The 24,651-nt window shown below is 32.9% G+C and overlaps 3 long non-coding RNA genes across 3 annotated transcripts in view; all 3 read right to left on the bottom strand.

Annotated features, from left to right (window-relative positions):
* On the bottom strand, positions 729-2,579 carry LOC108661403. The gene is made up of 3 exons (XR_001927198.1): positions 2,559-2,579; positions 1,831-1,915; positions 729-955 (listed from the first exon to the last, which is right to left on the bottom strand). It is a non-coding gene; the product is annotated as an uncharacterized LOC108661403 (long non-coding RNA).
* Positions 9,473-11,673, bottom strand: LOC108661401. The gene is made up of 4 exons (XR_001927195.1): positions 11,632-11,673; positions 11,491-11,557; positions 10,813-10,936; positions 9,473-9,622 (listed from the first exon to the last, which is right to left on the bottom strand). It is a non-coding gene; the product is annotated as an uncharacterized LOC108661401 (long non-coding RNA).
* Positions 22,101-24,651, bottom strand: part of LOC108661402 — a 5,847-nt gene continuing 3,296 nt past the window's right edge. Inside the window, exons 3-4 of the long non-coding RNA XR_001927196.1 lie at positions 24,087-24,150; positions 22,101-22,367 (exon numbers count right to left, since the gene is read on the bottom strand). This is a non-coding gene — a long non-coding RNA (uncharacterized LOC108661402). The remainder of the gene's footprint in view (positions 22,368-24,086; positions 24,151-24,651) is intronic.

The raw sequence follows: 24,651 nt of genomic DNA, 5'->3' as shown, positions 1-24,651 counted from the left end.
GCTTTAATTCCCTAGTTTAGCCTTTTTACTTTAGTTTTGTTTTTAATTAATTTTCAATTTAGATTTACTTGGATAAGATTAGGGTGCTCAATTTTAGTATTTAGTAAGAATTTGAATACAATTCCCTATGGAGACGATACTTACTTACTACTATATTACTTGTTGACCATGTGCGCTTACATGATGTCTTTGCTAAATTAAGAAAATTTTTAAAGCCAATATCTTAGTAATTTAGTAAGCAACACTTATTAAGGAGTGTAGTGCTATAATCTAAAATAAGCTTCCATCAAAGCTTAAAGATCCAGAGAGTTTTTCTATTCCTTGCACTATTAGTAGTTTAAATGTCACTACCCGGTATTCCTTTCAAGCCCGTGACAACCTTCGTGATGTCTCGATAGACATTCATTACCCGAAATATCAACCGAAACCTCACAAGGCTCTTGCATCAATTTTACGTCTCTCCTGTGAGCAACAATTACTAAATATCATGTTTTAAGAGAATATAAACTATTTTTAAATAAAAAACAAACAAAAGTAATTTCTGCCACACAGGGGTATTTTGGTCATTTTTACTCAAAAATTTTGAAACCTGGTGAAAATACAACATACGATCGAAAAATTTACATTTCTTATCTAAAAATAATTTTAGTAATCTAAATCATCCATTTAAAATAAAATTTTGGCTAATCAAACTAAATAAAAATATTAAATAAAATATTCTATTTTCTTATAAAACAATATTTATAGAACTCTGCGTAAATAATTTTTGTAACGTAAAAGCAAAATAAATTCATACATATAGTGGCACACGCAGCCAGGTATACAAACTATTCTACAATGACATGTGGACCCCATAATAACCGCAAATATACAAGACTGTAGACCTTCGATCTCTAAGTATGCAAATCCAAAAGCAACCTTCGACAAAATCGGTTGTCTACAAACTGTCTTGAGCCTGAAATGGATAAAAAGAAGGGGTGAGTTTTTACAAACCCAGTGAGTAAGAAAAATTCATCTATAACATCTAAAGCAGAGTAAATGGAGACAATTAAATTATCCCATCATAATATAGTTCATAACATTCAAAACTCATTTCAATTCCTATAAAACAATTACATTTCATCAAAATAATCAACAAGGCTTATGATTCTCTTAAAAACTTGGCTTGTGCCAAAACTCGTACTCGGTGACACCTTGGCTCAAGCATCCAACCGAGTCCGCCAAGGATGTTAAAACGACATATACTCATAAAACATGTTTTTACTTTTAAAATATAGCCATTCCTTGGTGTTGGCTGAGTTTCATCCTTACGTGGTGGTTTGGCGTGAAGTGAACTCTAAACTTACCTTAAGAGATACCCTCTACGCCTCTCATACTAAGGTAAAATATAACAGGGTTTACCGTACCCCTCTAATAGGCTGGTCCACGAAAACCTGCCCACTGTAGTAAGCTAAATACATAACCCACCAAATCAATAAAATTTCGGCAGCATAACATGGCTAATATAGTACTATCCAACCTATCAATGTAAGACAAAACAATTTATATAATTCACAAAACCACAATTTCAGCCATTCATGCTACCACAATTTCATAAGCCATCAATTCAAATCATGTATATATATATATATATAATAAGAATGTATAGCTTCCACTTACTTTATTTCAAAAATCAACATTTAGTTTCAGAATAATTTATAAATCTCATTCATTTAACCAACATTTAAAATGTAAAACATAATAATTTGCAAATTAAGTGCCTTATTCTTTAAAATCTTAAAACAAGTATAAACCACTTTAGATAAGTAAGATGAACATCTGATTACTCACTATAGCAGGAGTTTGGAGTGGTAGGAGTACTCCTATTCTCGGTCCTTGGGCATAATATCTTTACCCTTATCAGAAGGCTTACCACCTATACATAATACACAACATGTAATTCAATATATTTGTGCCAAATTGTTCTAAAACTATTTCAGGCTCTATATGAATGCATGACATTGAATGAGAATTGCCCGAATAATCACTTAAAGACGGTGTTCTGCGTGGGTTCAATTATGATCGGACTGAATTAGCATTCGACCTAACTCACACTATGCCTTGATTAATTAGCCGAAACATCCAATTCAACTCCAAATATCTTCATTACACTTCCAATATTCCAAGTACACCAAAGTACCTCAATGAGCTTAATTGTGACTTAATTCACCGTAACCGAAATTCATTCCGATTTCGATATCCAACATCATAATTCATCAATTCCTAGCTAAATAACATGAATTACAACCAAATCCATCATCAACATGCCCTATAGAAAATTCGGTCAAATGAGGGTTATTGAAAAACATGTGATTTTCTTGCTTGTTTTTCTTTCCAAACATCACAAAATGACTAACAACACTAGGATATTATGAAATCTAGCAAAATTCATCACCAAAAGTTCTCTCTCTAGATTTGGCCAGCAAAGGTTCCCTCTTGAAAACTTGAATTTCAGCCATGGAGAATGAAAAAGAATGCATGGGAAAGGTAGATCACAAGCTAAAATTAAAAAATCTTACCTTTACTTGCTTGATTCCTTGAAATCCAACAATTTCTCTTGAATTTTTCCTTTCTAGGGTTTGTTCTTCTCTTTTTCTCTTTGTTCCCTCGCTTGGCCGGCTATAAGAGTGTGAATGTGAAGGTTTTAAGTGAGTTTATATAGGCAATTAAAATAACATTAAAGCTTGACACTTGTCACCTTTTAATTGGTCCATGTTTAAAACTTAATAATTAAGCATTTCATTCCCACCACATATAATCTCTCACTTAAAAAAATAATGGGTGAAATTCATGGGTTTGACAAGTGTCATGGTGGTGTAAAATTTTAAAAATTCTAATTACGTCCTTATGGATACGTAAAATGACCGTTTTGCCCTTATATTCGAAAAAATGTCGAAATTGAAAATTTCACTTCTCAAATTCAAATAATGCTCTAATTAATCAAATTTAGTCAAAATATCATCCAACATTCTAATTTTGCCCTTGGGTGGCAAAATGACCATTTGCCCTTACGTTATGAAAATTCCTAAATTAACTCCAAATCAATCTTCGAATTCTGAATCATTATAATAAGACATTCTAAGATTCAATAACTCTCAAATACATCGTAAAATCTTTATTTGGCCTAGTTCGAGGCGTTAATCAACTTAATTGTACCATTAGGTACAATACCGATTTTTAACGATTTTTCGATACATTCACTTATGCAAACATTCTATCAAGCACATGAATGACATGACAAGTATATAATAGAGTAAGGCTTGACATTTAAAATTTCAAAAGCTTTGTGTGATTTGGGTGCTAGTATTTTAATAATGCCTTTGTCTACTAGCAAGAAATTTGGATTTAAGGAGATACAACCCATTATAGTTACCTTGCAATTAGAAAACAAAACAATCAGGCACCCAATTGGGATATAGATGATGTTTTAGTTAAAGTTGGGCATCTGTACATCCCGGTGAACTTCATTGTACTTGAGATTGAAGATGATGTTGAAATTCCTCTTATTTTGGGTAGACCATTCTTAGCTACAGTTGGAGTAATTATTGATGTGAAGAATGGAAAAATAACTTTCAAAATTAAAAAGGAAGAAGTAGTATTTAATTTATTCAATGCAACTCAATATCCCTATACACATAGTTGCTATAAAGTGGATTTAGTTAATGGCAGTAAAGGTAAGCCTATTCCACCACCTTCAATGAAGCAAGCATCAACTCTTGAAACAATCACCACCACCTTCCATTCATCTTGACTTTGTGGTTGGACAACGAGTAATATTTTTCGATTCACAGCTCCATCTTTTGCCATGGAATCTTAAAACATTTTGGTGGAAAACCTTCAAGGTGGTAAAGATTCATCCTTATGATGTTGTTGAGATTTATAGTGGGCTTACCGGAGCAGTCAAGGTCAATAAAAAAAATCTCGAGCCTTATATAGTAGTGTAGAAAAGAGTGCCATATTCAAGTTAGTGATTATATAGAAGCGTTTCTTGAGAGACAACCCAAGCTTTCAAAACTCTTATTTTTATTTTCAATTATTTTTATTTTATTTATATTTCTACATTAATCTCTTTTTATTTATTTTTTTCAAGAAAAAAATCCTCCTACAAGTGACAATGAGGATGATGAGGAAAAAGAGGAGGATTAGAGCTCCTCTAGATTCATTCAACCATCAAGGAAGTATTTTTTACTTTTCCTTTATTTTTTTTAACAGTGAGGATAATGTTTAATTTAAGTTTAAGGGGGTGAATTTATTTTTCTATTGGTAAATATTTTGTGGAAGTTTTATATTTAATTTTGTTGCGTACTTGCTTGATTTTTTAGGAATCTAGAGTAAAGTTGTGTCAAATGTTTTGATGATTTCCTTATCCCATGATGATAACTAGTTGTCTTGTATCTTTAGCTTTATGTGAATAAGGATATTGTTTGGTTCATATTGATAACTCTATTATATAAAGTTATTTTTGACACATTTTGAAGGCTTAAGTAACTAGATCTTTGAGATTTTAGGTTCGGATTGTAGTATTTTAGGTGTTTTTCTAGTTTAAGTTTGATTACATGTTGAGTAGTTAATTTAAGTTATTTTAGTTAAATTTTATGTTATTTTGTTTTAAATTACTTTAAGAGTAGTTATTGCTGGTTTCTTTTGTTACTTTTGTAGGAAATTTGATGAAAATTCGTGCAAGTATGGTAATGATTTCATTCGTAGATATTGCGGTATTTTGACTATATCTCTCTATAAAGAACTCCAAATAAAGTGATTCTTAGACCACTAGAACGATAAGATGAAGGGCTGCAACTTTAATGTTAACCCATTTTCCTAGTTCGAATTGGATCTTGGTCAAAATATGTCACGACCCGGAACCTCCCTCAGGCCCATGACAATCGCCGCGACGTCCCGATTGACACTCATTATCCGGAATGCCAACCGGAACCCCACAAGGCTTACATATCAGTTTCTTTCCTTTCCTGTGAGCAATCATTGTTAAATATCGAGTTTTTAGAGAATATATACTATTTTAGATCAAAAACAATCAAAATAAAATTTTCGCCATACAGAGGTATTTTGGTCATTTTCTTCTAAAAAATTTCGAAACTGGCTAAAACGTAATATACAAGTACAAAACACATAATTCATATTCAAAATGAGTTTAAAAGTCTAAAATCTTCATTTAAAACGAAATTACGGTTATTTGAATATAATAAGAAAATAAAAGAAATATTAAGGAAAATATTCTATTTTCTTATAAAACAATATTTATAGAGTTATACGTGAATAATTTTTATAGCGTAAAAGCTAAATAAATTTATACATACTGAAATACAGTAAGCCAAAATATTTAATTTAATTTACAATAACAAGAGGGCCCCCGAATAAACAAAAGTAAAGAGGACTGTGAACCTACGGTTTGGAAAATGCAGATCCAATGGTAGTCCTCGATGAGATCAGCTATCTACAGTCTATACTGAACCTGAAATGGGTGGAAAGGAGTTGGGTGAGATTTTGCAATCCCAATGAGTAAACAGACATTATCATAAATATCTAAAGGCGAGTAAAATGGAGGCAAGTTTAAACAACAAATTTCAACCCATTTCATAATGTTTTCAATTTATTTCTTAAACCATAAAATATTTGTAATTTACCAAAACAGTTGTTAAGGCTTATGTCTTTTATTAAAACAAGGCTCAAGCCAAAACTAATCCTCGGGGATACCTTGGCCGAGGCATCTAACCGAGTCCGCCAAGGGTGTTAAAATATTCACACGTGAAACACATTTTTATTTTTAAAACCAGCCGTTCCTTGGCGTTGGCCGAGTTACACATTCACGTGGGGGTTCGACGTGAAGTGAGCTCTAATACTACCCCGGGAGTTACCCTCCTCGCCTCTACAACCGGAGTAACTATATAACTGGGTTTACCGTGCCCCTCTAATAGGCAGTCCACGGAAACCCGTCACTGCAGTGACTAACCCACCAATTTTAATAAAATTTCGACAGTATAACGTGGCTTTTATTTATTTATCCAGCCTGCATAGTAAAAACAACTTACATAAATTTCCCAATGCACTCACAAAATATAGCCACATATACTCATTTCTCATAAGCCATTCCTAGGAAAATATATATTTTTCAAGTCAATTTGCAGCCTCCAATTACTCAATTTCATAATCAATACAATATATTTTTATTTGTCACATTTATTCCTAAAACATCAAAAATCCCGTTTTAATCTCGTTTTCATTTCATAAAATACATAAAGGGCATTTAAAAATAAACTCTAGATAATTTACAATAATAATAAGTTTACTCACCGTTTGTACAAACTAAAAGCTTTCTAAGCGCCCCGATCACTACTCGTCGGGTACGACTTCTTTGCCTTTTCCGGAAGGCTCTCCTCCTAGACACATTACAAAAATTTACACAATTCATCACATTGATGCTAAATCACTATATAATTAACTTAAATCCTATACTAATGCATGGTATGAAATGCAATAGCCTAAAACGGCTTAAATGCGGTATTAACCTATTTTTGGCACTTTGCCCGATAAATTGCTAACGCGCTCCATTTTAGCTCTAAATCATCCCATTCTCTCTCCAACATTTCTAACCATTAAATATCAGCCAATAACCTTCTAAAAACAACAAAATCAGCTCACTCCCTTCCTTGGAAAATTCGGCCAAAAATGGGACATTAACTCGGTTAATTTTCTACTTTGTTTTTCTATCACGTTTAATCGTTTTTCATCATTTTCTCTTCATTTCCCTTAGAATAAAATCAATTCATCATCATTGTACAGCATTGAGCATCCAGCCAAGAGTGGGTATTGTGAAAATTTAATGATTTCTTGCCCAATTTAATTTCTAAACACATTTAACTAACTAAAACTATCAATTTAACTAAAAATCAAAACCTAAAAATTTCAATTTCTCTCCCCTAGAATTTCGTCCAGCCCTTGATATCACTTTTTGATCTCTCTCCTCAAGCATGCTAAATGGAAATAAAGGCATAGGAAAGGTAGAAATCAAGCTAAAGTCGAAAAATCTTACCGTTAGACGCGTAAACGGGCGAAAAACGCGAATTCCCCTTTGAATTTTCTTGTTTCTCTTTGGTTTTTCTTTTTTTCTTCCTTTCCTCTCTATTTTCTCTCTTGTTCTCCCTTATGGCCGGCCAGCACTTAAAATGGGGTTTAAATGGGCTGACTTTTCATTAAAATAATATTATATCATTAAAAAAATGCCACGTGTCACTTTCCCATTGGCCCATTTTTAAAATTTCATCCATTTGTTTCCAAATTTTCACCATACACTTGTCCCACATATCCATAGCTTAGATAAAATTCTCAGACTTATCCAAAGTCTCGGTGGAGTAATTTTTAAAATTTACACTTTTGCTCCCGTAAAAGTGAAAAATTATATCTTTGCCCAAAAAACTGAAAAATTGCCCATAGACATATTTTTCATCCCTTATACTCATACCATTCTCCAATTTGTCAAATTTGATCTAAATTCTCTCAAAATCTCAAATTTTGTCTGTGGGTGGCAAAATTACGATTTTGCCCCTACACTCCAGAAATCACCAAAATTAAACTTTTTCACTTCCTATCATTAAATTATACTCCAAATAGTTAATCTTGGTAAACAATTTCACTCCATGATCAAATTATTATCTTAGGTGGCAAAATGACGATTTTGCCCTTGAATATCAAAATTTTCAATTTTACCCAAAATGAACCCTCAAACTCCGAACAATAATTTTTAGTCATTCCTGGACTATAAAAATATTAAATTTCATCCTACAATTCCTATTTGAACTAGTTCGAGGTTAAATCAACTCAAGTGTACCGTTAGGTACGATATCGGGTTTCGTCTTTTCTTAGGTGCTTTTCTAGCATAATAACATGCTACTCAGTGCATGTATGTCATGACATGTATTTATAGGGTCGGATTTTACAAAATATTTGTCTAATTCAAAGCACTGCAGTAGTATGCATAGATTGAACATGATGCGGTATTTGGATCTTATGTTTCAATCCCAAAGTCCAATTGATGTGATTCTTAAGCCATTAGAAAGTTAAGAGATAGGAATAAAACTTTCATGTTTCTCACTTTTCCCAGTTCATACCAGATAAAGGTGAAAATCACGTTCAAAATTGATAGATTGTCACAACAATGGGAGAACAAGGCTACAACGCTGGTGAAAGGAAGCACGCCACATTTTCCTGAGAGCTCAGTGCTGAAGAAGTAGTGCCGTAGCGCTGAGCAATTTTTCAAAAATAAAAAAGTTGACGAGATTTTGAAAATTAGGTTACTTAGAGCCTATTTAAAAGACCTTTTTTGGAGATTTTAAGGAAGAGGCAGCAAGCAACTATTTTGGAGATTTGGAGCCAAGAACAAAGCAAGAAAACAAGAGAATTTGAGAGCGAATGGAGATCATAAAGCTTCAATAATTAGTTTTTTTCTCTACTTTTGTGTTTTTCTTATTTTCTTTGACTTGGATTCATGGCTAAATTTCTTTGGATGTTGTTTTTATTTGTTATTATGAGCTAAATTATCTTTCTAGGATTGTAGTGGATTTCAACATGTAGTTTGAACATTAGTTTCTTTTTTTATTTATCATGAATGAGTGTAGTTTTGCTTATCTGTTTTTAATGCTTTTGATTACTTAGTCAATAATTAACTGATTTGTGAATCTAATTGAAACTCGATAAAGAGATTTTAGATTGGACTAAAATTTGAATAGTGTATATTCACGTCACTTAGGTGATTGGATTCTCGATTCGGGTAGACATACGCCAATTGCCATACATAGCCACATTTGGACACTTGCTTAATGAACTTAATTTAATTGATTCATATAGACATATAGTGAACTAACTAAGTTAGGTATTTGTACAAGCAACTCGACCGAGACTTGTCCATAGCTTTGGATTCTAGGTTAATAAAACCACCCAGGAAAGATAAATAATAAGAAAAGCTAGTATCAGATGAAGTGTTGAATGAACCCATAATCCTATATTTTAATATATTGCCTTTCTCAAGTGAATTTTTAGTTTTTGTTAATTAATTTAATGGTTGCTTTCATTTAGGTTTAATTTATTTTCTAAAACATCAAGTTGCTTGAATAAGATTAATTTGCCATAATTTTAGTACTTAGTGAAGAATTAGGAGCAAATCCTAGTGGGATATTGTCACTGCCCAACTTCCAGGCCATGACAGGCGCAAGGGCCAAATAGGCTCAGCCCACTAAGCTAAAGCAAGCCTATATATATAATCTTATACATTAATCCATACTCTTTTAAAATTCAAAATTTGTAGCGTTCAAATATAGTTCCTTTGAAAACAATTCATAAAACCCAACAATGCATTCAGAATGGCATCATCAACCATAATACACATATATAGTTTGACAAATGAATCTTAGCATTTCACAACAAGTATTCATATACACGTAATTAGAACTTGACTGTCAGCGGAGTGACTCTGGGCACTGTTGCTAACACTTAATACCATGGTAAACCTACCGAGCAATGGATAGGGAGGAACAACTCGTCCTAGGATCCAATCACCTTTGACTCAGGAAACCTAAAACATGAAGTTTAAAAAAAAACGTGAGTATAAACTCAGTGAGTGAACATAGGAAGGGAACAAGCAAATGTTAAGGAAGGTTTAGAAATCATGATGCACTTAAGTTCCAAAAACAATGCAATTTAGCTTATTTCTTATCAAAAGACCCCTCATTCAAATCCTTGTCGTTTAGTGACTTGATGACGAAAGACCCATGAACAACAAAGAAGTTGAAAAGTGAAAACTTTAGTATAATTCAAGCAAGTCAAGCATAATAGATTGACTTTCACCGCAGCGAAAAGGCATTCTCGCTGCATCAAAATTCTGGCCAGATAAAATCTAAGGGGTTTTCACTACCACAAAGAAAATCCACTCATGCCACATTGCACATTAAATTGAACACATTGACAATCCTCAAGTTTCAACAGTCAATGCAATCGCATATTAATTCCAAACATCTCTGTATAGTAAATATATATATATATAAGCACATACACCACCATCAGCTCACCCAGCTCATGTGCAGTCCCACATCGCACATAGTCGGAGTCATCGTGTGCATCCCCCCACATCGTGCACAGCTAATACCATTGTGTGCATCCCCCCACATCGTGCACAAGCAATATCATCATTGTTTGCATCCCCATACATCGTGCACAAATAATGACATCATCATGTGCATCCCCCCACATCGTGCACAAGCAATATCATCATTGTGTGCATCCCCCCACATCGTGCACAAACAATATCATCATTGTGTGCATCCCCTTACATCGTGCACAAACAATGACATCATTGTGTGCATCCCCCCACATAATGCACAAGCAATATCATCATTGTGTGCATCCCCCCACATCATGCACAAACAATATCATCATCGTGTGAATCCCCCCACATCGTGCACAAGCAATATCATCATCCACACTTCTGCACCCCGTCATCACCGGCATGTGCATCCCCCCACATCGTGCACACGCATGGTTATATTTATTACACAATATTAACTATCAATACGCAACATATATATTTATATCAACATCATATAAGGCACAAGGATTCATCATATTGCACACTCATAACATAAAATGTTTTAATAAAGGCTTGTTCCCATGCATAATCTTTAAGGAAAAATCAAATAAAAATCATTCACACGCTTTGTCCAAATATCAATACATTTCCCAAAATATTTTCAATGCAAGTTCACTCACCTTACAATAGCGGGATATTACATCGCTATTTGTTCGGAGGTGTATCTGGCTATTCCTACTTGCCGGTCACTCGTTATTTCCCCCAGCGTACCACCACAGTACTCTAACTTTACCTTTGTATTTCCTAACAACAATTCAAATGCAAAACCTTTAGTGTACATCATTCCTACTTCTTTTTTTCCTTCAATCACGAATCCTTAGTCAACTAACTTATATCTTGACACATTTTTACCAAAGTTGTCTTTATCCTTTACTTGCGTAATTGTTTAGATTATAGACAACGGTAACTTATTTATAACTCTAACACATATATTAATCTTGTCTAAGGATATTTATCAAGTTTAACCATCATTTCCACAACAATTACCTAACATATGGCAGCAACTACAAATTTACTTCCGTCAAACACTTTCTAAGTTTACATGTAACACTATTCTCATTTACATGTTGCCACCAAGCATAACATCAATATCCATTCATACGCACTAACATCCATAACCTTTTAAGCTTTTCCTAACAACACATATATCCACACAATTCATTTATTTTCCAAACTTCTAATTAATATAATTGCCTTCCAACCATACCCATGACACCACAATAACGTTACATATTGTACACAATTATTCTCACCATAGTAAACCAATCATAGGCTTCAAGTTATAGCATGAAGCTTACCACTTGGTTTTGGCTTGGATTTCACCCAACAAAATTCATAATTCCCTCACACCCATGGCCACCATAGCTGCCACAAAATGATTCACTCATTATTTTTCCAAGGATTTAACCAACCATGAACTTAAAACACAAAATCCTTACCTTGCTTGAATTAAAAAATCAAGCTTTTTCTTCCTTTCTCTCTTTTTCTTTCTTATTTTCTTAGGGTTTAGATGTGCTGAAAATTGGGGTTAGAAGTAGTAACTTTCGTGCACAAGAACTTGGGAGAAGAAAGAAGCAAGAAAAGAAAGGAAATGAAAAGAAAACAAGGAAAGAAAATGAAAGAAAACTAACTTTCCATGGGGAGAATGAGAAGATGGCGTTGGAAGCTTCAAGAATGAAGAAGAAATATCTTGTTAGGAGGATAAGGACAGTTTTCGACTAATAAAGATGAGAGTTAAAGCTTCCGGAAGCTTTGACCAAACTTTGTGTAAAATTACCATTTTACCCTCTAAGTTTCTTCCTTTTTTAATTTAGTCCTCCCAACACTCATTTAACTCCAATTTCCTTCTATTATCTTCTTCTACATATGTACAAACAAAGTATAAAGTTTGTACTCCAACATGGTGTCCCCATAATATTTAAAATATTTATTTACTCGCATTATCTTTACTTAACAAAGACACCGGGCCCCATTAACGTCATTTTTCTCCAAAATTTTTCTCATTCTTCTTTTCCCTCACTTAGATTAACCATATACTCCTTCTTCATGGAAAATTTTGATACTGAATAAAATATTAATATTTTAATATTATTTTATTTCAAAAATTTTCTCTTGTCTCATTGGTACCCAAAATACCTTATTATGCCTCAATTGACTTTTGAATCACTTTTTATCTCAAAAATTCTTCTCTGAAAAAAATATTATTATTTTATTATTATTTCTTCGTATGCGAAATATTTTATCCCAAACTATTCCTTTCGTCTTCCATCATTTTTAAACATTATAATTAACCTCAATTGGCATTCGATAAGCTTTATTAGTCACCATATCAAAGTACGAGGTATTACAGATACGATTCTGGACTTACTATCTATATTACTTGTTCGATACATATACTTGCATGTGAAAAATTGTAACGCCCCACTCAAAAAAAAAAGTAAGTGGGGGCCGGCATGTGAAGAGAAAAAGGAAAGGAAAAAGATGAAAGAGAAGAGAAAAGAAAGAAGAAAAAAAAGAAGAAGAAAAGGGGGGGTCGGCCAAAAAGAGAAGAAAGAAATAAGAAAGAAGAAAAAAAGTCAAGCTGCCAAAAGGGAGAAAAGACAAGAGAAAAGAGAAGAAGAAAGAGAAAAGGAAAGAGAAGGAAGAGAGTGGGGGACCCGAGGGAGAGAAAGGAGAGAGGAAAGAAAAGGAGAGAGGGGGAGTGGCGTCTCAGGGAGAAGAAAAAGAAAGAGAAAGAAAAGAAGAAAGAGAGAGGGAGCACGCCGACGAGGAGAAGAAGAAAAAGGAAGAAAGAAGAAAAAGAAAAAGAAAAAGAAGGAGAGAAGGAGCAGTGGCAAAGGAGAAGAAGGAGAGGGAAGAAAGAAAAAAAAACAAAAGAAGGAGAGAAAAAGCAGCAACAGAGGAGAAGAAAGAGAGGGAAAAAAGAAAAAAAAGAATAGCTAGATACACGCACGAACCAATAGCGAAGTAGCATCCCGCTATTGTGAGGTGAGTGGGTGCTAAATTTCAAAACTATGTACCTATAATATATATATATATATATGTCATATTTGATAGTTGACAAAATTGTGGACAGCATGAGTTGGTAGAAATCTTTAGGTTGTTTGTGTTTGTGACAAGGATTTAAATCTATTTTTCTTAAAAATATATATAAATATATATATATATATCTACATGCTTTTAAATACAAGGAAACAAATCTTTGACTAGCTTTCACTTCAAAATCATACCTTGCAAGTTTGTGTGATGTTTAGGCCAATGGCCTTTGTTTTGATTCATAGAAGTTGATGATAAATTATTTATTTCATTTAGCATGCCGATTTGGTAAGTATGCCATGCTTTGAAATAAATTATGTATAACATTCATTTTATGATTATACGGCTTTTAATCTGTCATGTTATGCAAATGTCTTAAATTGCAATGATTTTATTTTAACATGATTGAGATACTCTTGGTAGGACCTGTTACCACACCAGGTCAAGTGTGGTCTTTGTGCACAAAGTAAAAATTGTTGATTATTGATATTTGATTGTAAAGGGGGACTTGAAGCCCTAATTTATATTGGGTGGCGTGGGCAGTTCCCACGAGTAGGTAAAAGGGGGACCTGAAGCCCCGATTTATATTGGGTGGCATGGGCAGTTCCCACGAGTAGGTAAAAAAGGGACCTGAAGCCTCGATTTATATTGGGTGGCGTGGGCAGATCCCATGAGTAGGTAAAAGGGGACCTGAAGCCCTGATTTATATATGGTGGCGTGGGTAGTTCCCACGAGTAGGTGATGATGTCTGAGAAAGTAAGCCTAAAGGCTATATTAAACCTACCCGAGGATAATGCTCACTTGTAGATTTTTATTTCACTATGCATGGCATTAGTACTTGAAAATTTTTATTTATTTAATGGCGAGTGAAATTTACTTATTCATTGGTGATCAATTAATTCACCTTTTTATATTTAAGAATTTTCATTTTTCACTTGTTATTGAATTTAATGTTGACTGAATGATAGGGTTGAAAGATTTTCTAGTATCCTAGATACAATTGTTTTCATACATGTTTACTTGGGGATTATTATTTTTAAGAATTGCAAGGTATAAAACAAAATCTCTCAGTTTTATGGAATGTATTTTCTATGCTTACTCTTGAGTTTATAAACATTCTACCTTTATGTTTGTTTCCCCTTTTCACCTGCTCACGAGGTTGATGATGATCACTGAATCTATGAGACTCACACTGAAATGCCCCATACTTTGATATGGTGATAAATAAAGTTGATCGGATACAAATTGAGGTCAATTAAAATGTTTAAAAGTGATAAAAGATGAAAGAAATAGTTTATGATAAAATATTTCGCACGCGAGAAAATAATAATATTTTATCGAAGGAGAATTGATGAGATAAAAGGATGATTCGGAGGTCAATTGAGGTATAATAAGGAACTTTGGCAACCAAGGAGATAAGATAAAATTTTTAGAATAAAATAATATTAAAATATTCATATTTAATCGGATGTCGAAATCAAAATCAGTCATGAAGAAGGATCATATGGTTGATCCAAGTGGGGAGAAGAAATACAAATAACTTTTTTGAAGATGAACGACAAAAGTGAAATACGCGTGTTTTGCTAAGTCACACGGATAAGTAAATATTTAAATATTATGGTAATACCACGTTGAGGTGCAATTTTTATATTTCGGTCGTACACTCATCGAGAAAGAAAGATAGATGAAAATTGAAATTTTTAGACGCATCAAAGAGATCGAATTTAAAACATAAAGATTGAAGGATATGTAGTGGAATTAATGAGAGAAATAAAATAAAAATATAGTAAAATAATAATAGTATAAAAAAAAAGAGACCAACATGGGCAGCCGCCCATGTGGACAATAAAAAAAAGAGTCAAAGACTCTTTATTTTGTTTGATGAAGGGAGGTCGGCCATGTGGAATAAATGGAGAAGGAAAGAAAAAATGGAAAGGGGGGGGGGCGAGCCAAGTTGGAATAAATTGGAAGGTTCATGAAGGAATAAAATATATATATATATATATATATATNTTTAATATATATAATATATATATATATATATATATATATATATCTACATGTTTTTAAATATAGGGAAACAAACTTTTGACTGGCTTTCACTTCAAAATCATACCTTGCAAGTTTGTGTGATGTTTAGGCCAATGGCCTTAGTTTTGATTCATAGAAGTTGATGATAAATTATTTATTTAATTTAGCATGCCGATTTGGTAAATATGCCATGCTTTGAAATAAATTATGCACAACATTCATTTTATGATTATACGGCTTTTAATCTGTCATGTTATGCAAATGTATTAAATTGCAATAATTTTATTTTAACGTGATTGAGATACTCTAGGTAGGACCTGTTACCACACCAGGTCAAGTGTGGTCTTTGTGCACAAAGTAAGAATTGTTGATTATCGATATTTGATTGTAAAAAGGGAAACTTGAAGCCCCGATTTATATTTGGTGATGTGGATAGTTCCCACGAGTAGGCAAAGACCTGAAGCCCCGATTAATATTTGGTGACATGGGTAGTTCCCACGAGTAGGTAAAGGGGGACCTGAAGCTCCGATTTATATTTGGTGACGTGGGTAATTCCCACGAGTAGGTAAAGGGGGACCTGAAGCCCCGATTCATATGGTGGCGTGGGCAGTTCCCACGAGTAGGTGATGATGTCTGAGATAGTAAGCCTAAGGTCTATACTAAACCTACCCGAGGACAATGCTTACTTGTAGATTTTTGCTTCACTATGCATGGCATTAATACTTGAAAATTTTTATTTAATGGCAAGTGAAATGTACATATTCATTAATGATCAATTAATTCACCTTTTTATATTTGAGAATTTTTATTTTTCACTTGTCATTGAATTTAATGATGACTGGATGTCGGGGTTGAAAGATTTTCTAATACTCTAAATACAACTGTTTTCACATATGTTTATTTGTGAATTATTATTCTTAAGAACTGCAAGGTATAAAAAACAAAATCTCAGTTTTATGGAATGTATTTTCTACACTTACTCTTGAGTTTATAAACATTCCACCTTTATGTTTGTTTCCCCTCTTCGCCTACTCACGGGGTCGATGATGATCACTAAATCTATGAGACTCACACCCCTCTTATTTTCCCTTTTTGTAGATAGAGATCAGTCTAACGTGTAACCATTGGTGCATATGGTCCACCGCAGAGTAGGTAAAGGCATCTCCTAACCTCGCTCCGAGTCGCTCCACTACTTAGGGTGTGTCGGAACTAAATTGCAAGATGTTGAAAATGTTGTCAACTCATAAACGTGAATTGTTATTATTTTGAATGGAGTAGACAATTGTTTAATTTTTTTTATATATTCGCTTACGCACGTGATTATATGTATTTAATGAATCTAGCGAAAGTTTTAAATAAGGCTTGTTCGAGACTTAATGAAAATTCCTCGAAAGTCTCGGACGCCGGTAGCGACCAAGGAGGGGTTGTTGCAAAAATCGACAACACATGCTAAATTCTTTTGCTTAGTATCATTGTTAGGATGTGATTTCCACAATTTTGCACACTATATCTTTTGTTTTGAATTATTGTGAATATCTAAAGAAGGTTTATATTGTAGTGAATTTTAGATTATTTCATAAATTTTAGAATTTGTTTGATTATCTCTTGAAGCGAAATCCTAGGCAATACTTAGTTAGGGATATGATTTAGGCCATCTTAGGACTGTTTGAGCCTTTCAAGCTAACCTTGATATATTTTTATCCTTAGTATACTCCTATGAGCCTAATTTCCTTTTTTTTTGTTTAAGCACATAAGAATAAGTCTAGCCTTAAAATAAAATTTTCAATTTTGCAACCCTCACCAAAGTATGTATATTGTTTTAGGAAATATATATTGAGCTAAATACATATGGTAGAAAGGTGATGTTGATGTGAAAAAAGTTCAAAATATTACAAATTACCCCACTACTAACAATATAAAGAAATAAGTTTTGGGGTGTAAAATATTGGAATTGTGAAAAAAAAGAAAAAAAATGAAGAGAAAAATAGCAGAATAAAGTGTTGAACCAAAGAAAAGTTCAAATGTGGAAGAAAGGGTGTATGTGTTAAAGGAAAATAGAGCTCTATATATAAGTCCTAGAATAATTATGTGCTTAAGGTGATTTGAGCCACATTATTGTTAGTATAAGCCCTACAAGCCAATCTGTGGTTGTATGGGAATTGCAATTTTGAGATATTCATGTATGTCATTTTGTTATTCATAATAACATTGAGGTAGTTCTTTATCCATAAGTTTATAATTTAACTACTTGTTGTACTTATGTAGATAAAGCCCATGAAACTATATATGCCTTGCAAAGGAATTGTATTGGGATACAATTATGAGATCCTTATGCATTAAAGCATTGTTCCTAAAAGTTCTTGATCATTGTATTATTGAGACAGGGAATCAATAATGCTCAAAGATTGGCACATGTTATGTTCCTTACTTGTGAAGTAAGCAATCGTTCTCATAGGTTGAAGTATAGAGATACTTGGAACTAGCATGTGGGTGCTTGCCATGGGAGAGCGAGTTCACTGAACATGACTTGCCATGAGAAGCGCATTTGGTACCTCACTCAAGCGTCTATGCAATACTTCTCATGTGTCAGTTGTGTAACTACTCCCTAGACTTGAGACACCAAGTTGTTTTGTATGTGGAGTACTATGCTTTGATTTCATCCTTATGGGTGCCTAACCAAGGATTCCAAAACAAGATGTTTTTAAGTATAGTATGAAGCATATGAAGGCAAATGAGTGGTCAAGATAAGAATCATATAGGAATCATCATCCCAAGTGATTCAAGGGGAAATATTTCATTAGTTCTTGGTTGACATTAGCTTAGTCAAATCCTTGGCCAAGGTGATTAGGAGATTATGAAATGAGTTTCATAAGTCTCCATAAAGCTAATGATCTAATTGCAAGAACAAATATGGAGATCAATAAGAGTAGGCACTACACCAAGCTCTTATCATCTTCGGGATATATGATGAGATGAGGGAATGAATTACATTGAAAAACTGTACACTGAAAGGTTGTCAAAGAATCTTTTGACTCTCCTAACAATTGGGTGGCCATGATGCATTGCTAGATGCCAATCATGGTATATGGAATTGAATTAGTTAATTTAAAATTGAATATGATTCAATTAAATTAATTAATTAATAATATTATAATTCAATTTCATTGCCAACATGTTAGGAACCTAATGGGTCACACAGAAAGGTTACAATTTGGATTAAATTGAGAGTGTGATGATTTAAGTTAGACTTAAATCAAATTCTAAGTTTTAACTATTAAGGACCTAATTAAAAGAGTTTAATTAGGTATTGATTAAATATTATAATTTTTATAATATTAAGGACTTATTTTGCAAATTATAATAAGTTAAACCTAGATATCAATATCACATTATAGCCACTATTTTTGAAGGGAGAAAGAAGAAGGAAACAAAAAAAAAAAGAGATTTTTCTCTTGAGTGATGCCACTCTCGAGAAGTTTATTTTTATTTTGAAAAACTTCTCCTTTGATTCTTTGCTGAAAATCAAAGAAGAAAAGAGGACAAATCGTTGTCCACTTGCTAGCACAAGCCCATGGCATAAAGCTCTTTCCTTAAGAAGGATCCATTGTAATCGTGTTTGCATCATTGGAGGCCAAGCGATTGATTGGTTGGGATTCTTTCACACCAAAGGTGTTCATGTTTTGTCACCGAAAGGAATCCATTTGATTACGATATCACTTGGAAAGGAATACTCTTTTTCTGATTTTATGTGGTACATAACTTTGCATTAAACAACCAAGGTGATCCAAAGGTAGGAGGCATGGTTTTTATTTTTTTTCAATTTTTTTTCACTGCGTTGATGGTCTAATCATGCCGTTCCTAGCAATTATATCCTTTATCCTATCTTGACCCTAGCTATACATTAGAAGCTTTATAAAGTCCTATTGATACCTAGCTTTGTGCTAATTTACATTAGTGGAAAGAGAGATGAAAGGCAAACTTATGGAATTCTAGTTTTAATTTGAATTTTGTGTTGGTATAAACTCATCCGGATGTCATGATATTCTTGGTAAAAGATTTAACACACACACAAAAATCCATTTAAGAATGTGCTTACATTAGAATTGAAACATAAATTTGAATGATTCTTATATTTTTCCTTAAGTTAAAGACTAATAGACAAAATTTATTTATGTTGTTTTCACCATTTAAATTGTTTTTTGTAAGTTACATTATTTTCTATGTTTTGCTCAAAGACTAGTAGAATCTTAAGTTTGGGGGTGTGGTAACGCTATGATATAAAGTTATTTGAACTTAATTTTGATAGCAATTTGCCTTAGTTTTTATAGTAATGCATACAAATTAATTTAAATTTTATCTAATTATTTTAAGTTAGTTAATTAGGTAAGTCAATCCAATCTTAGTTAATCTTGTATTTAAATTGATGGTTATATGCTTAAGATAAGTTATTATTGATTTATTTGTGTCTTTGTAGGTGTTTATTGAAGAAGGACTTTTAATGGAAGAAAAGAGAGAAATTTTGAGGTATAGATTTTCACTACACATGTCTTGATATTTTGACTATTACTTTCTCTACAGAACTTCAAATGAAGTGTTTCTTAAACCATTGGAAAGTTAAGAGAAATATCTACAACATTCATGTTTATGACTTCGTCCATTTTGGCCTCAAAAGTGGTCAAAAACCTTGTTACAGTTGAAGCACTGTAGTAATCCTAAAGAGATCAAGATTTTTGCAAATTAAATGGTTGAGGCCGCTACCTTAATGGAGGTAGGTCGCAACTGATGTAGTTTGATGAGGAAATTCTAGTTAGAATTGACTTATTTCTTCATTCAAATTAGTCTAACTTCAAAGCCTTATAACAACAACCTTTCAAAAAATTTTTAAAGACACAAAACACCATATTTAAAACTGAGATTCAGCCACAAAATCATTGAAAAAGTCTCATTGAATATGAGAAAAAATCAAGGGATTCAAGAAGATTTGAGATCAAGATTGCAATTCTCAAGATTCTTTATTCTTTTTGTTATCTTTTAATTTTTCTTGGTTTGGTTTCAATGTTTAAACTTTATTTGATGATGATTTGTGACATTATGGGAAACTAATTTAGTTATCTAAAATTATGATTGAACTCAATACGTAGTTTGAATTATTTATCTCTCTTGTACTTATGTTTGGATGGTTTTAAGTTGTTTATTCTATTCTATTCTTAATGCTTTTAATTGCTTGATCACCAATTAGATTGATATGGAAACCTTGGTTAAACCTTAATGAAGGAAATTTAGGTAAACCTTGAATAGAATAGCATATGATCGAATGTACTTAGTTGATTAGGTGTTTTGATTTGCATATAAGGTAGACATACACCTATTAGCCATACGTAGCAAGGATTAGATCACAAACTTAATGAATCTTTCTTCAATTTAATTTGCCCAGACATATAGTAAGTTAATTGAAAGAGATATTTTTATGAGAAACTCGATAAAGACTTGTAAATAAATTAGGACTCTGCGTTAGCAACTTAATCCATTACACTAAGTTAAAAGAGAGAGAGACATTATTCAGATGAAGTATTGAGGGAAATCATAATCTTAGGTCTGGTAGTCAATCAAGTTTAATAAAATAATTTTGCTGAGTAATTTTAGAGTAGTTTTAGTTTTTATGTTTGTTAAATATAATTTGGCTTTTTAATTTAATTTTATTATTTGGATAAAATTAGGGTGTATTAATTTTAATAGTTAAGAAATAGGAATTAAAATAATTCTCTGTGAGAACAATACTCTACTTCATCGTTATCTTTTTTGTTTGTGATACATACCCTTGCGTGAGAAATCATCAACACAATGTCAAATGAATGTATGAAAAAAAGAACAAAATATAAAAAAACTACTGAGTCTTCAAACTATAGTCATGCTTTTTGTGATGAGTTTTATAATGTCTTTTTTGTTGACGACCAATCTTCGTTGTTTAGTACGGAACAACTTCTTGTCCTAACAAACGTTGATGTTATTGAAACTATTAGTAATTCTACTATTCATAATAATTTGAACAATGAAGGTTTAACCTGTTATGAGTGCCTTGCTGGAGCATGTGATTTTCAATTTGAAAATCTATATGATGTACCAATTTTGGATGATTAGTCAATCCAAACTGTTGGGATATATAACTTTGATTTTAAATGTCTATATCAAGTGCCTATTATAGATTATCAGTTTACACGACCTGTTCCTTTGACCAATAATGGAGAAGGAAAAAGTGATGTTCAAGGTAAATGTACAATTCTATAAAAACTTTACTTAAAATACCTTTATGTCCCATAATTCTTGAAATAATTTACTATGATGATGATTTTTGTGGACTCATTTTTTTGTTTCCGTGTAAAACGTAAAAGGGATCATAGAATTTTATGTTCTGAGGTTCAGCAACATGAACGAAATATTGAAAGATAAAATCAATTAACGTATAGTCAACATGCAAGTAAGTGATGTTTAAATTGAAAAAAGTTTTCATTAGACTAATTAGTTGTAAGATTTCGGTCATGAATGATTGATTATTTTGTACTTATATAATAGGAAGGTACAACTCAGTATTTAGCTTTGGAAGCCCAAACCACATATGTCCTATAACGACCCTTTTTCAAATCGTTACCGACATTCGAGACTTGCAAGAGAACCTGCCAAATCCTACATAAGCCTTAGTTGAAATTCTTGTTAACTAAATCGAACATTTTAATGCGTATATTAAACGACTCAGTTTTCCTTATAACATTCGCTTTGTGATGACTATTAAAAACTCTACCGACTTGTATAAATATGATTGTTTACTTAAACCGAATAAGAAACTTTAATTAAAATCGGCAATTAGATATCAATATCCAAATCTAGCAAATTTCAAAATACATTCAAACATCACACTTAGAATCCATTAGACGACATCAAGGTTGTTCGGTGATACAATTTCGATAAACTAATTTTAGTACAACCGACCATCCTACACAAACATGACCTTTATGTAGCGGAGCGACTCGGAGTGGAAGTCTAAGAGATGCCGCTACCTACGTCACAACAAGTCAAAATGTATTGAGGCAATACACGCGAGCTGATCACTTATCTGCAAAAAAGGGAAGATAAGGGGGGTGAGTCTCACAGACTCAGTGATCATTGACTTCGTGAGCAGGGCATAGCTGGGAAACTAGCTAGGGATATAAAATTTGAATATTAAAAACATATGAATATATAAACCATTTAAAATCAAACGAAACCTTCATGCCTTACATATATACCAAAGAATAGTGATGTAAAGTAACCATTTCAAGAAATATTTAAACTGGTACAATTAAAGGATTTCTACCGTCGAAATCATCGATATCCTTTACTCAAAATTGGACTAATATAAGCGCACAGGCTCCCATAAAATCAAACAATGTTGATGCTTATACACAAGCATATAAACGAACTCATACTCGAGGTATTAAACACAAAACCATCATATAAATAAGGGAGCTACTAAAAAATCGATATTTCTCACCATTCAAAAGAATACGTATTTGAAAACCCAAAAAGATATCACTCTCGAGTAAGCAATCAACCTTGTGGACCCACTTCCACATAATAATATCTAAGAGGCCTTCCTCCACCAGATTCCCACAGCCATGGTAGTCTTGACGATGTTGGCCGATATTGGAGAAATCATGTAATTGCAACCACGTATATCAACTTGTGGCCTAGCCTCATATATCAACCCATGGTCTTGTCGCGTATATATCACAGACCATGGCCTAGCCACGTCTAATAGCCCATCGATGACCCAAAGGTTCTCTAGCTAGAGCTCACTTGTGCACAAGGGTCACACTATTTTGATGTGACATTCGATCTACTCTCGAATCTCTCGGTTTGACAAAACTATTTATAACCAAATTGAGTTTTCAAAAGCTTATTTTAAATCCATTTCAAAAACAAATCACGGCAATGTTATAAATCCATTTGTAAGAATTCATGATGTAAAACCTTTGCATGAGGTTTAAATATTAAATCAAAGCATGGTGAACATAAAGCTTACTCATGAATGCACATCACAAAAACAAGTAAGGCACGGTTTGACATAAATTATGGTAAAGAGCTTGTTTCCCAATTTCTAAAACCCTTTACATATATAGCATATATATATACACAAAACGTTTCTAAGAACATGGCATTCACAAGTGCCTAGCATTCTACCAGCATATGCTATCCACAACTGCAAGTACAATCCGGTTGCAAATCAATTTAGAAATTACCTATTGGAGATAACAACTCATGCTATCCATAATTGCATTTAAAGAAAACTGACAATGTTTATTCTATGTATATCATTATATAATTTACGAAACTTTTGAAATAGACACCCCCTACTCATCTCACAATGACGGGATGCTACTTCGCCACTGATTTGGGTGCGTCTCTAGCTAATTTTTGCTTGCCGATCACCCGTCACCTTTTTCGGTGCACCGTCACAGCAATATTTCCTCACTTATACACTTCTTAGCAGCAAATTAAACTAAATATATTTAGTAAACGTCATCACAATTCGGCACATATTTGCTGCTTTATTTACCATATTCTTAGTTCTCTTTATTTTCAAGAATTCCTCACTATAGCCAACCTTTCTCATTATCTCTACTTCCGTGTATATATTCAATTGTACACAATATGGGCAGCACCTTAACCAATGAATCTTTAACCTAAATTCACATTATTCATCCTTGTTATTCACAATAATCTAACATGCAATCCATAAACTTTCAACTAACCAAATTCAATATAACATAGCAAACCCACATTGCATACTTACTTTCCGATTTTACCTTGAATTCCACATGCAACTCAATAACTCCTCACATCCTCGATAACCATAGCTGCCACAAGCACAAATAATCAATACTGTCATGACCTGGAACTCCCCATCGAGCCCGTGACAACCGCCGCGAAGCCTCGACAAACATTCTTCACCCCGAATGTCGATCGAAACCTCGCAAGGCTCTCGTATAAGCTTTCTCATCTCCCCGGTGAGCAACAGTTATTAAATCTCGCATTTCAAAAAAATCATAAGTCATTTTCAAATAAGAGTAATAAAATATTATTGTTTAGCTCACAAGGGTATTTTCGTAATTTTTCGTCAAAAATCTCAAAACTTGCTAAAAATGTACTAAGTAAGCCGAAAATATATATTTAATGATTTAAAAACAAATTAAATATCTAAAACGTTCATTTGAAGTGAAAATTTGACCATTTGAATATAATAAAAATATTCAATAAAATAAACTATTTTCTTATAAAATAATTTTCATAAAACTATCGGTACATAATTCTTATAGCGTAAAAGTTAATTATATTTATATATACTATAAAGCAAATAG

The sequence above is a fragment of the Theobroma cacao genome, chromosome 3, assembly GCF_000208745.1.
Source record: "Theobroma cacao cultivar B97-61/B2 chromosome 3, Criollo_cocoa_genome_V2, whole genome shotgun sequence".
In the NCBI taxonomy this organism is placed as follows: domain Eukaryota; kingdom Viridiplantae; phylum Streptophyta; class Magnoliopsida; order Malvales; family Malvaceae; genus Theobroma; species Theobroma cacao.
The sequence above is the reverse complement of the archived record's forward strand: the minus strand, read 5'-3'. Positions and strand labels throughout refer to the sequence as shown.